At 37.0% G+C, this 14,706-nt stretch overlaps 1 protein-coding gene across 1 annotated transcript in view; it reads left to right on the top strand.

Annotated features, from left to right (window-relative positions):
* The first annotated feature begins 8,577 nt into the window (after positions 1–8,577).
* Positions 8,578–14,706, top strand: part of LOC131063287 (uncharacterized) — a 166,306-nt gene continuing 160,177 nt past the window's right edge. Inside the window, exon 1 of the mRNA XM_057997071.2 lies at positions 8,578–9,018. The gene's annotated coding sequence lies outside the window, so the exon portion shown is untranslated. The remainder of the gene's footprint in view (positions 9,019–14,706) is intronic.

Here is a 14,706-nt window from a genome sequence, read left to right as displayed (position 1 = left end):
AATAATTAAACAAATATTGTTTAATTAATCAAGTAAATACTCGAATACTCTAACACCCCCCCTTAAGCTAGACTTAGGGAGAAGCTAAAACCTAGAACAACTACTGAAAGCAATAAAGATGGGTCCCGACAACAAGGCCTGATCAGGTACCCAAATACAATGAAATCTCTATGAACTGGAGAAATAGAGAAAACCACATGGGAACAAAACTCTACTCCAAAAAGAGATGGAAAAGAATACCACTGAAGCATGAAGAACCTACAAACTCTATCGAAGAATAACTGCTGATTCGAAGAACCTCCACTGAAATAGAACATGACCAGGTAGAGAAGACTGTAATCTGTATGAGTGCCCTCAAATGACACTACTCGAATCAGAAGGCAAACAAGGCAAACAACTGAAATCAAAGATACAAATGGCATGAGAAACCAAAGCCTGAAGAGCTTATCAATTGAACCATGGAAGCAGTAGAACCAACAGGATAAACCTCCCCATAATGCGAAAGTGGGAGAGGGACAGGAACACTGAAAAGGACAACAAAAAAAAACTGCATGACGAAGAACCAAGAACATCAAAGGTGTTGAGACAAGTACATGGTGTCGTGGAAGGAACACTCACTTGACACACATCATGAGGCGAATGTCGTGGAAGGAACACTCACTAGAGAAAGGAAGATGGCAAACAACAGGCAAACATCAACCCCCTCATGGCACTTGATCAATAGTGCATGTACAACAAGACACAAGATATGCAAGATTCCAAGTAAACAATGCATGATGGCACTTTATCTCAGTGCATTTGCATAAATACAAGCTACAATGATAAGAAGACTGTAAATAGAAACGTGAACCAAAATAGAGACATCTTACTCAGAGAAGAGATCCCAGGACCTGAAACAACCATGATATCCACCAGAGTGCTGAAAAGAAAAAAAATGAATAAAATATGCATGGAGTAGAATCTAGAAATAAAACTCAGATGGCTGGAAATTACACAGTACACGCTTTCCAAAAATATAAACTTTTCAAAAAACGGAGGTCGGATGCTCATTCTATGGCTCCAGAGTGCAAAAACTAGACCTCACTTTGACTGAAAAAAACATAGTCCAATAGAAAAATTGGAAAAAACTACTAATACCATGAGGTCAGCCTCAGAACTAGCTTTCCGACGCCTATTTGTTTTTGAAAAAATGACTCTGTATGCCCAAGATAGAGCCAAAAAACCAAACCCCCCTGAAAAAGGCCAAAAAAGGAGATCTGGTGGCTCTTTGGTGGTCCGGTGGCGGCCGAGTGGCTGGGCGGTGGTCAGCTGGGGGGTGCTGGGGTGGCGGGCTATAGGTGGCGGCCGAGCGGGGGCCACTGGGGTGGTGGGCCGTGGTAGGGCGGTGCTGCAGGCAGCGGCGGCTGGCGGTGCAGGGCTGTCGGAGGGGGTGGGGCCGGTGGTGGCTGGCGGTGCCGAAACTGTAGAGGGACAACGGAGGCGAGGTTTGTAGGCGGTGACGGCTGGTTGGGGCTGACGTGGAGAGGCCGGCGGGGGTCGGGGGCCAGGCAGCGGCGGTGGAGGGTTGCCAGAGGTGCAGAGAGGCCGACAGGGGGCTGGACTGGCAGGGCCGGGAGTCGACGTGCAGAGGTCGACGGGAGGCCCGAGGCAAGGCAGCGTCCGTGCGACGTATGTGCAGCAGCGACCTGCAGGGCCAGCGTGGTGGCAAGGGGCCCACGGTACCTTGCGTACCATGGGGAACCCCCCTCCCCAAAAAAATGTAGCCAAAACAAAATTTTTTGTAAAAAATCTTTTTTAAAAAAAAAAAATAAAATTTGTTCTCGATTTGTGTGCCAAGGTTGTCCGCCCTGGATCTGAGAAAAAAATTCACCCAGAGGCTCAGGAACCAAAATAGGTCAAATTTTTTATGACCATACGGGTTTTCGGGCCTTTTGAGCACGATGGTGAGGTCCGTTTAGGCCCAAAGTGCTCAGAAAAAAGGTCAAACCCTAGGTACATAAAAAATTCCTGAAACCCCAAATCTGCTTCCAAGGCGAAATTCTCAAAACAAGAATAGGTAGCTGCAGATCTGAAGCTCTGATACCATATAGGAGTTGAGAAAATACAACACCATAGGAGCCCAAATAATCTCTACAAGCTGAAAAACTTGTTACAAGGAGAAGCAATGAAGCAAATCACAGAAGGAAAGAATACACAGGAAAAATATGCTTCAAAATGTATTGTCAATAATAATCCTTCTTCATACAATGAAAAGAAAGAACTCAACCTTTAATAGGTCAAGAAACCCTAAAAGGGAAAACCTAGGTTTGCACATAATAATTAATTAAAACAATTAATTATATGCACCTAGAGTTAGCTTAAGTGTAAAAGAGATAAAGGGAACTTAAATAATTAAACAAATATTGTTTAATTAATCAAGTAAATACCCGAATACTCTAACATGATGCATATTTTGAGAAACAAAAGGAAGATTTGTTGAAGATGGAACATAAGCATATTGATTTCTAGGATTAGTCCCATTATTAACATCAACGAAATTACCATTTTGTGCAATAGTAGACATGATATAGGATGTGTATGTAGGAACATTGGGTATTATTGTAGACATAAGCATCAACATCTCAACTTGGATTTTAGGAGTGGTATATCCAAGTACGTCTATGCAACTAACTACCTTCATAGTGTTAACATCCACTATGTGAGCTATGCTACATAGAAAATTTACACCATGCACATCACATACCTTATATTCTCAATCAAGGGGACTACCTCTCTAGCCAAGTGTTCTTGGCTCACAAGTTTCTAAAGACTTTCCAATTCCTTGTCAAGTCTTTCTAATTATTTGTTAGACACTTTTTTGAAGGATCATCCTCATCAAGAGAAGCATGAGGGGAATGATTTTCAGGAATGTTAGGTATGATGTTTGTTGTATCAAAAGATTCTAGTTGGGAATAAGTTATCATGCAACTCAGGTTCAACATTGTTTATATTTAAAGCATGAGAATCCATGAATCTATAACTTCTCACAAGAATATCAGATTCAAAATAATGGGTATGAAACTCATAAATCAGTGCAAGATTAAACCAAAAACAATTGCTTGTAGGAAACAATAAAGGAAAGCTAGAGGAAAGGATAAGGAAATAGGTTTACGCTTTCATGCCCTTAATTAGATGACAAAAATAATTGCAAATGTAAACAATAATCATGTAATCAATTAATCAATGTGTTATCCATAATTTTGGCTTGCTCAAAATTGGAGGATAACTCGTTCAAATTTTGTCTAATTTGTAGCCCATGTGTTCTAAGCACCCTGATCAAGGGAAAATTCCGTTGTCTTCATTCATGACTTGGCCATCATCTTGATTTGAAGTCTCAAGTTGTCAATTTGAAAGATTGAGCAAAATGCATTTTAGTAGTTAGTTTTATTTTACCTTTGTTGATTTTGGTGTTAAATCGGGTCCTAAATCTGATTTTACACTTGTCTAGAGGGGTTTTTGGTGTCAAATCGGGTCTTAAACTTGACTCTACACCTGCTTTGGTGTAGTTCATATTTGTAGACCCGAACTACACATGTCTTGGTGTAGTTTGGATCTATAGACCCAAACTGCACCTATCTTGGTGTAGTTCAGATCCATAGACCTGAAATACACTAGATCTGTATACCTGAACTACACTTGACTTGCACATTTTTTGTGTAGTTTGGACTCGTAGGTCCGATCTACACTTGACCTTTGTTTTTCCTAAGTGTAGTTCGGGTCTACGAACTCGAATTGTACCTTTTAGCTACACTTAGTCATAAGTGTAATTCAGGCCTACAAAATCGAATTGCACCAAATGCACACATGTAAATAGGGTTTGTTGGATCGGTTTACACTTGTTCTACCATGATACAATGAGGGTTTTTATAGCCCTAATAGCATCAAATTCAGAACATACGTGATCATGTTCGGTTCAAATGATCAAGATGGTTGATGAATTGCTCCTTACAAGTGTTGATGTTTTCCCAATGCTATAGTGCTATTCAAAGGCTAGAACTATCTCTAGGGAAAAGACAATGAAGTTCGAGAAGAAAGAATCATATCCATTCTTCCTCTCATCCTTAGTGATGTCAAACATTGCAAATACTAGATGAATCTGAAATACAAGCTACTTGGCAACAATACGAAGATTTTGTGAAGAAGGATGATCATAATAAAGAAGTGTCTTTGGACACTTACTCATTTTTATGAATGTCTCTAGTGTAGTGTAATTTTGTAATATCAATCAACATCTTAGGTATCATTCTATGTATGCACTTGTACACATATAGAACTGTACGTGTCCTAAGTCAAATAGGTCTCTACTTTTTACTTAGTCATAGTTAGTTGAGTCTTTCCTATTTTTCCTCATTGCACCTCCTCTATATATATGAAGATGCTCATTCTAATTATAGATGAATCATTTGGCAATGCAACAAAACGGGAAACACTCTAAAACTTTGTTGTTGGATGTAAATTAAATTGCAATCAATAGAAGAGACAAGTTGCTTTCAATCTTTGTGTTGGAACAAGTTGTAATGTGATGACATTATTCAGAGTTGATTGTGAGTATTGTGGTGTTATTTGAACAAGATTTAAACCCAATCTTGTAGTCTTTGAGCTGCTTATTGTGTTTATAATTAATGATATGTTGTCAAACTTGATCTTGTAGTCTTTGAGCTATTTATCATGTTTGAAGCTAATGTTTCATGCTCAAGCAAAGAGATAAGTTGAAGTGTTTGTGCTGTTTTTACCTTCTATGTTTGTGCATTTAAGGGGAAGTGTATGTTGAAGTCTTTGAGCTACATGTATTTCATCTCTGTTCTTGAAGCTTTATAGGAAGTCATGGAAAGTCTTTGAGCTTTCATGAGCTTCTTGGTTAATTTTGCTTGGTTGTACTTGAAAGTTTATTGTAAGAAAGAGTCATGTATTTATAAAGGTTGATAGGATAGTGATAAAAAGAAGACTTTGAGCCTTATTATTACTTTCCTATCCCAAAGTTATTTTTAAAAAAAGGGATCAACGAGAGGATTTGTACTCTTATGGATACTTTGCTTCCAATTAGCATAGATTATTAAGATTACTGCAATTTAAAATTATTTAGTTACTCTGTTCTAAATAGAGAATTGGAGAGATATTTATTCTGAAAAAAGAGAATTAAGTTGTTGTACCATATTGGATTAGTGTAAAGTTAGTAGATAGATTTATGATCAATAGAGATTGCAATAGAAAGGGGAGCCTTCCCTTATAAATAGGAAATATCATATATATGCCTTTTGAGAGGTATTATCTCATGTATTGTCATGAAACTCACATTTTGTAAGTCTCCATGATTTTACAAAATTTTCACCCAACATAATGATATGAAATGAGAGAAATAATGCATTGATTAAGCAGTGAGATATAATGATGATATGATCAATTAACCAATTAATTGAGCAATATGAGAAGCAAATTGGTGATTAACTAATGAGTACAAGCATGTGAATTGCATATATGCTTTCAATAACTTAGATATGAACATCCAAAACAAAAATAATGCCATAAAAGAGTTGGGTTCACTAAAATGAAATATGGTGGAAATGGACCCTTAGCCTAGAAATATAAACTAGGAACTTATTCATTCACCATTTCCAACGTTTTGATCATTTCTTAATGAGAACATTTAATTAGGTTCAATTTCGGTCCTCAAGGAGAGCTAAACACTGTTGTTACATGTTCTCCTTTTTGATTTGATATGATTGAATATGATTATGATATGAATATGCAAGATCTATGTAAAAAGATGAAAATTTGACAATAAGTAGCATAAATAGGAAGATATAGAATTGGAAGCAAATACAAAAGTACAGATGTAAATTCAAGAGATAGAAAAACTCATAATAATAATCTAGAGCTAAACATTTTAGACTATGGAGATAGGCACCCTAATCTAAAGGGGTCTTTGTCAACTAAAAGCATTAGATTTTGGATCAGGAGGCTTTATAGATCTTTCCCTCCAAAATTTAGCCTAAAAGTGTTAAACAAGTGAGCTAATCGACATAGTCTAACGATTTTCACTTATTTGAAGTTTGGGACTATCCACCTCAGTTCATTCTATGTAATTCTGCAACTTTTGACTATCAAATCTATACCTACACACACAAGAAGAGGATAAAATGGTGTGTTGAATAAGGACTTTCCTAGATCAAACCTCATGTTGGTGTTTCCACCTCTACTCCAATAATGTTGGATGAAAAAGAGCTTACTCGAATTGGTAGGGCAAAGGCTGAAAACCTTAAAGGAAATGCTTGAAATGACAAATGATACATTTGATGTGAAAACCTTGCCTTGAAGTCTCACACAAAGCTTGATGTTGCTTGATGGATGTTAATGAACACCTTCATCATGAAGGAATACATAAAAATTGATCATGATTGTTGAACTTGAATGCTTGAATCTTTGATGCAAACTTTTCAATTGCCTTGAAGATGCTTGATTGAATGCTCAATTGGAATTGAATTGAAGGAGCTCTTGACAATAAATGATGTTCAAATGAGAGAAGTTGTATTTTTATGCAATTTACACCCTTTTGGGTTTAAATTTCAAGAAAGGCCGACATGAAGGAGCACTTTCTCACTACTTGTAAAACCAACCATTATGATTTCAAATTTGGAGACAAAATGTGTGGATAAGGGTGCTAGGTGTCGTAGCCTTAACATTTCAAGCCAAAAAAAGTTTCTGAGTAGTGGATTGTACTCAACTTTTGAAAATGGTCTGAAAAACTGAGCATAATCAAACATAAATTAGGAGCATCACAACCACTAAAGCGAGCCAGAAAATGAGTGTGAAATTATAGAGGTGTGCGATTTAGGACACTATATAAACTTTGTAACTTAGTCGTAGTCATTGACACAAAAGTTTGTTAAAGTTATGTTTTAAATTGGTAATAATCAATCTTAAAATTGAGAATTGTAGGTTATTAGAGATTTTGAGAGAAAATAAAGTTAAAAATATTATGTTAGACATTTATCAAGCATATTTGTAATATTATAAAAATACAACATTGGAGGTTCTTTGTCTACATACACATTATTTCTCATGTTTTCATTAAGAGTATAAACATCTTTACAGCGGAATGTATTTGATTTTTTGGTTAAGCTCTCAAATCATGAGATAAGAAAACTTGTATGTACATGTCTATCAATGATCAATCCATTTGGTTGTCTCTAATCCTTGACTTCCATAAGGCACTTCTTGCTACTAAAGTGCCTAGATAAATGTTGCAAAGTTCTTTAGGTGAGACATTTGCACCATTATGTATAGGTTTTATCTTGCTACTTAGACATTAATTCCTCGTCTTATGTTCAAAGCCAAATTCAAACTTGTAGGTGAGAATTTGACACATTCAATAAAATTTAAATGACAATGTTGAATTAATATTAAATAAATCAATTCTCAACTCATCCTAACAATATTAAAGAGGCTTGAAATGGAAGGTAGATCATTTTTCTAATTTTTTTTTGTTAGCTTGGGGTGTTTGTGCGACTCAGACCAACGTCCCCTTTTGGGACGAGACTAGTTCCTTGGGATGGCGATCGCAACCCGCACATCACCACCATTAGGTACTTTGAGGTTCAGAGTTGAACTCGGGACATCACAAACCTAGATCAAATGCCTTTGTCCAACTACCCCACCCCTTGGGTCTTTCTTAAGGTATAAGGTTTGAATTGAATTATATATCACTAGTTTTCTTCAAAATTGGTTTTGAACTAAAATCTCAAGCATATATGTTATATTGCTTTGGCTCCCTCATTTTAGAGTCACGAGTCTCAAAATATATTAAAAGCCATTATCAAGCCTATAAAAACTCATTTTTTTGTTTGTTTCTTTTATTTGAAGACTTACTATTTAGGGTGAGATTACAATACCTAGTTTTGTCCTTGGTAGCCACCCAAAGTCCATTCAACATATTTTTGTGAATTCTTTTTTTTGTTTCTTAAAAGATTGTGTATTAATTTGTGCAAGAATCAATGTAAATTTTATATATACCATATTATATTTTTTCAATTATAAAAAAATGACATACATATATTTTTAAAAGTTTCATAATTAAATATAGATTTAATATTAATAAAGAAGCACCTATCATTAAAACAATAAGAGAAAGTGATTGAAGGACACTTAGGATCACTTAGAAAACACTTCAGGGTGGAATATAAGGCTACCGTGATAGAAGAGTTGCTCTCATTTTCTTACAAGATGTCTATGAACACTTGTGTCCATATGTAGAAACTAAGGTTGGGGTCCATGGAGGAGGACTTCCTAAAAAAATTTAGTAGGTGTTGCTAAGATTTTAAGATTATTTTAAAGCGGGCAGTCCTATGAATTCTATAATGCAGTTTAGGCTTAAAAATTTAAGCTTTAAAATTTATGGAAACTAGCGGTCTCATGAATTTTCAATTCACGTAAATAAATAAATATATATATTTTTAAAATTAATAAAAAACAAATAATTTCATATGATTGACAACTAGAAGGCCTAGCAAGTTTCCCACTTGCTCTATTGCCCAAGTCTTCTCCCGACGGACAAAATGACAATGCTCTTTTCAAGATGTTAAAAATCCTGTTCGAATCGGACTGCTCGGAGAGATAAATCCAAACGATCCTGCCCTCATGTTGGTTTGGTAGCTAGAGGGACATTCTACAGATTTTCCCATTGTTGATTGTTATAATTTTTTGTGCCGACTATAAACGAGTCTTTTACAAAATGTTCTATCGGGGGAAGTGGAAAAGGAGTGAAACTGACAGAAAAATTGGATAAGTGGTTCTAGAAATGAGCCTGGGTGGATTTTACATGGCCACAAACATGGCATAGACTTTTACACAACTTTCTAGTCCCCTTCACTCGCTCTTTTATTTATTTAAATTCACAAAGCTAAGAGCGTATTTCTCTTGAAGTTAAAAATGAGCAATATTCAACTGGTGAAGGCTGGAAGATAATCCATAGCAAATACAAACGTATGTTACATCTACTTGTTGTTCGGTTAAAATATATTGCATTTGCTTGTTGGGTGTTAATGGTTTTCTAATCTTGTTTTAACATGGAGAAATGATGAATAAAGTTAAAACTGATTGAAATGCACATAAAAATGTGCCATCTGAACCTTGCAGTTTGAGTTTTTTTTTTTTGTGCAAATGCATATAGCTTAAGGACCATGAAATTTGAAAATCATATCTGCCTTAGCCGTACAAATGCATATATACAGTGCTTTTTCTTCTCGTTTATTTTAGATTTGTGTTTGGTTAAAATTTATTGCATTTGCTTGTTGGGTGTTAATGGTTTTCTTATCTTGTTTTAAGTTTAACATGAGGGAATGATGATAAGTTAAAACTGATTGAAATGCACATAAAATGTGCCGAACCTTACAATTGAGTTTTTCTTTGTTTCAAATGCATAAAGCTTAGAGACCATGAAAATTGAAATTCGTATATGCTTTAGCCGTACAATTGCATGTATACAGTGTTTTTCCTTCCCTTTTATGTGGTGATAGCAATAAACATTTTTTGACATTATTGCTTTTTCTGAGACTTGTCACTTTTGATACGAGTAATTACTTAACAGCTGTGCACCACTAAGTGCTTTCTACAGTACATTATACCAGAATATTATGGAACAAGAAGAGGGACGAAGACATTGAAATTCTAATTTCTAACAGCTACTAGGATAAGAATGGAAGTTAGGACCTGCAATTTGATTTTTCATTGGTTTTGATATGCTACATTGAGAAACCCACTAAAGACTCCCAGTTTTTATGTAGATTGAAGGGTTCCTCCTATTATTCTCCTTAAACCTTTCCTATTATTTTGGTGAATCCTTGTAGTAATTCTGATAGTTATGTTCTAAAATTTGAGAGGATGAGACAAGTCTAGGTTTAGTGACCGAGTGAGAGATCTAGTTCAGAAGGCGGAACCGAATTTACGAGGTGGAATGTTGCCTTCCTGGTAAACAGCTACTAGGATAAGAATGGAAGTTAGGACCTGCAATTTGATGGGTCCTCCTAGTATTCTCCTTAAACCTTTCCTATTATTTTGGTGAATCCTTGTAGTAATTCTGATAGTTATGTTCTAAAATTTGAGAGGATGAGACAAGTCTAGGTTTAGTGACCGAGTGAGAGATCTAGTTCAGAAGGCGGAACCGAATTTACGAGGTGGAATGTTGCCTTCCTGGTAAACGTGAGGGAATGACAACCACAAAGGCACGAGGATTTGGAATTGGCGCTTTCTGCTTTCTTAATGGGAGATAAGAATTAGTTGGTTTTCAGGAATCGGTCATCTTCTAAAGCCTTTTGGACGTCATTTGAAAGAAAAATTTCAGTTATTTGTGTATAACTCTACTTTTGTGGCTAGGTTTTGTTTTAGGGGATACTTGAATGATCAAAGATAGCTGATATAGCAGACTCTTAAGACTGCCTACAATTGCTTTCTTTCGTAAGAAAGCATGCAGGGCAACCTTTCATGAAGAAAATTTCCCTATCAGCTTACTATTAAAGGCCAGCTTAGAGACATTAGCTTTCTTGATCCTAACTTAACAATATACACCTAAGTCTATCTTAGAAGAGATTGTAACTCCTTCCCCTAGTTGCAAGAAATGCGACGGGAAGCAGCTGTTTTGTGTTTAATGGCTCACAATAGAATTCGTTGCGAATAGCCATTTCCTAGCTGTTTTATATTTATAATGTTTTGTTTATATTTTATACTCGGAAACTTCCAGCAATTTGCAGAGCTTTCAATCTAGTATCGATTTGAGCGATCAATTATACCGCGCATCATCGTTCTACCGCCATCTCAGATTATATTTATCAGCAGGGCAAGGAAGAACTATTTCAACCATTCGGCGAGAGGATTTTGATTTCAAGGAGAGCGCAGACAAAATATCAGACGCACAGCGCAATCAAAATTGAATGAAATTTTAAAGATTTTAGCCATTCGAACTGGGGGGATAGGAAGGATACACGCAATCTATTTGAGAAAATGCCCGAAGGTTTCAAACCCTAGCCGCAACCAAGATAGGGCACGACCATGAGGACTGGCATTTGGTTTTTAGAGGTGAAGGCACAGGTTGTTTTTCAGAACCCTAAGTGAAAACTCACTGTCGCCGCATTTGGAAAGATTGCGAATTTTTGCCGGGCTCGACTTTGCAACGCAGGAGGTGGTTTTCAAACCGGTGCATCAGAGACATACTTGAACAAAAAATATCAAGTGAAACATTAGTGCTCTGCAATTTTTCGCTCGGTATGGGCGAAACTAGGGTTATTGGGGAGTGGGCTGATGTGGGCTAGGATGATCCGCTACATGTCCCACAGCTGGTCTTCACGAAGGGCAAATGGGTAGATATGGCGGCGCAGAATTGGTTGAGGGCAGACTTACGAAATTTCAGACCGGTCTCCAAGTATTTTCGGGGTTTTTTCAGAGGTCCAAGCAGTGGAAATTGGTGGAGTATGGACAGATCTGGTGTAGGGCATCAACGATTTTTGGATCGTAGGCATTTTGGTCAGGGCCCGCGGCAAGAGTTTAGCCCCAATCATTTTAAGGGGCTTCCGGGTAATCGATCTACAGAGTTGGGAGGAAAACCGTCCTATGCGAAAGTTGTGAAGTTTTCATCTGTAAATGAGGCAATTAGGGTTTCTCGGCTGAACGCTGGTGCAAAGATGATGGACAAACAGTCTAACAGTAACCCGCTTGAGTTATCTTCGTCACATCAAAGGGGGGATAAGGTAAGGGAATCTTTGACATCAGGAAAAGACGATAAGGTAAGTGAAAATCAAACCGGCTTTGATTTAGGAGGTGGGTCTTCACAGGTATGGGCTCCTGTTCCATGCATTGATTTACTTAATTCTGTTGTGGATTTGAAAGCTCGTTGTTTGCATACACATGCTATTTCTGGGGAAATATGGGGGGATGCAACTAGTTTATCTAAATTTCATCATAAATTGCAAAAAAAGTGGTATGATATGTGTTATTTTCAATTACTCTCTGCAAATGCATTTATAATTGTTTTCAACTCTTCTTTTGTTAGGGATGAAGTTTTAAAATCTTCACATTACTGGTTTGGTAAAAATTTAGTGTTTGTTTCGACTTGGAAACCATTTTATGTCCCTGCTTGGTCAAGCTTTAAATTAGTTCCTTTCTGGTTTGGCTTGCCCAAATTACCGTTTGAATTTATGGACCCAGAGGTTTTGGAACAAATTGGTAATACTTGTGGTTCTTTCTTATCATCAAGATTTGATTTTGTGGAGGGGGAGGTTTTGGTAAAAATCTGTGTCTTGACTAACCCTAATAATGTTTGCCCTCGGACTTGTATCATTAATTCTCTTGAGGGTATCTGGAAACAACCAATTAATAAGTTGGAGAAAGACTTTGGTAAAACTTCCTTGCAATTGGATGCTCCTTTTCTTATGGATTTTTCGAAATCCTCTGTTCTGGATAAAGCAGAACATTGCTTGGGTAGTAATGATAATCCATTTCTGGATAAACTATTAGTTAATGGTTCCACTGGGAAACCTCCCGCTACTTTTGAGGTTAACCAGGCTATGAGGGATGTTGGGAAGCGAGAGGTTTATGTTGTGTCTCACGATCCAGAGTCTGTAGGGTTATTTACAAGTAAGGATAAGACAGTAGCTCACCAGAATATTGTGGTTTCGGGGGACAACAATGGGGATGATCTGCTTCAAAATTCCTTGGATAAGTCACTAAATGATGGTGGTGGGAATCCTGTCTGTCCTGTGAAGTCAAAAGAATACTTAGAAAGTTGTCAAGGGATTGGTCAGATTTTTGCGAAGAATGATGCGGTTGTTTCAGAGTCTAATGTTGGGGTTTCTTGATGATGCTATCCTTGCTCAACAAGTCAAAGAATTGGTGTCTAATTCTTCGCAGCATGTTGATGTGGATGTGGATAATAATGCCGCCTTAGGAAATAATATTCAGTTGGGGGACATTCCTGTTATTGTGCCAGATGAAAATCTGGTTCACCAAGTAAATGATCTTTTTAAAGATCATGAGCATCAGATGGATGAGGACATTACGAATAGGGTTATCTGTTCCATTGAGAATGACTTGGGGGGAATTAAATCGACCCTTCCTATTTCTACATCTGCTAACCCTTTTGAGGTTTTGGCCTCATCAGAAGTGGGCATCACAGATAATTTAGCCATGACTTCTCCTAAGTCAAGTAAGAGTTTACCAATTGTTCAAACTACTCTAATTAGGGCTTCATTTGTGGTTTCTCCTGGTAGGGGTAGGCCTCCAAAGAATTGAAAGACTCAATTGGAAATTGATGCTGGGATTCAACAGATTTTGTCTTTTTCTCCTGGTGTTGGGAAAGGGAAGCATTCGGTTTCTCTTAGTGACGCTATGAAAGGAAGTGGTACTCCTAAGGGTAAGAGGAGTAAGAGGTCTATTATCAGTCCTCCTGTGACTAGGTCGGGGGCTGTGAAGCGTAATCTTCAAAGTAGTTTTGGAGAAGGAAAACCTTCTCCGTCTAAAGGAAAGAGGGGAGCCTCGGTCTCCCCTCGAGAACAATGAGAATTATATCTTGGAATGTTATGCCCCTAACAAGAGGCGCTTAATTAAGTCCCAGATGGACTTAGTTAAGTGTGATATTTTCATGTTGCAAGAGACAAAATTGTCAAAGGAGTCTGCTGATTTGGTTTTTTCTTCTTGGAGAAAGTGGGAATTCCTCTCCTCTCCAGCTTGTGGTGTGTCAGGGGGTTTGGCATTGCTTTGGAATAACTATAACATTGAGGTTGAGCTAGTTGCTTCTATTGTAAACTGGATGTTGGCCTTAGTTAAAAGCAAGCTTTCGAAGGTTAAGTTTTGGCTTTTTAATATTTATGCTCCTTCTGGTATTCAAAGGAAGACTAAATTATGGGGAGATCTTAAGAGAATTTCCTCCCCTTTAAGACACGCTCCCTTTATAATCTTTGGGGGGGATTTTAATGCTATCACTGACTTGGGAGAAAAGAAAGGAGGTATTCTTCCTAATAAAAAAATTATGGAAGACTTTGGGATGTTCATTAAGGACATGGGTTTTTTTGATTGTCAGTTTCAGAATGGGATTTTCACATGGACAAATATGCGACGAGATTTTTCTCAGATTGCGGAAAGGTTAGACCGGTTTTGTTATCAGATGTTTGGATTGATTCAGAGTTCAATTTTTTTTCCTCTATTTTTCCAGTTTCGGGGTCAGATCATTTTCCAATTTCCCTATCAATTCTGGAAGATAAAGCTCCTTTTAAGTCACCTTTTAAATTTGAACCTATGTGGTTTAGAGATTCTTCCTTTTGCCTTTGCTCAAAAAATAGTGGAGTTCTGCTCCTTATTGCTCTGGATCCTGAATGTTTCAGATTGCTAAGAAGTTGAGATTTTTGAAATTTAATATTAGAGAATGAAATATCTTGCATTTTAAGAACATCTTTCAGGAAAAACAGAGGATTCAAGATATGATTGAATGTCTTAATTCACATGTGATTCAACATGGTATGGTGCCTCTTGTTTTTGATGAACTAAAATTGCTAAAAGTAGAGCTTGAAGAAGTTTTGTCCAGAGAAGAAATCTATTGGAGACAGAAATCGAGGGAGATCTGGCTTTTAGAGGGTGATAGAAATACAAAATTTTTTCACTCTTCAACAAAAATTAAGAGAAGTAAAA

This window comes from Cryptomeria japonica, chromosome 2, assembly GCF_030272615.1.
Source record: "Cryptomeria japonica chromosome 2, Sugi_1.0, whole genome shotgun sequence".
NCBI lineage: Eukaryota > Viridiplantae > Streptophyta > Pinopsida > Cupressales > Cupressaceae > Cryptomeria > Cryptomeria japonica.
This window is presented reverse-complemented; position numbering and strand designations above follow the sequence as displayed.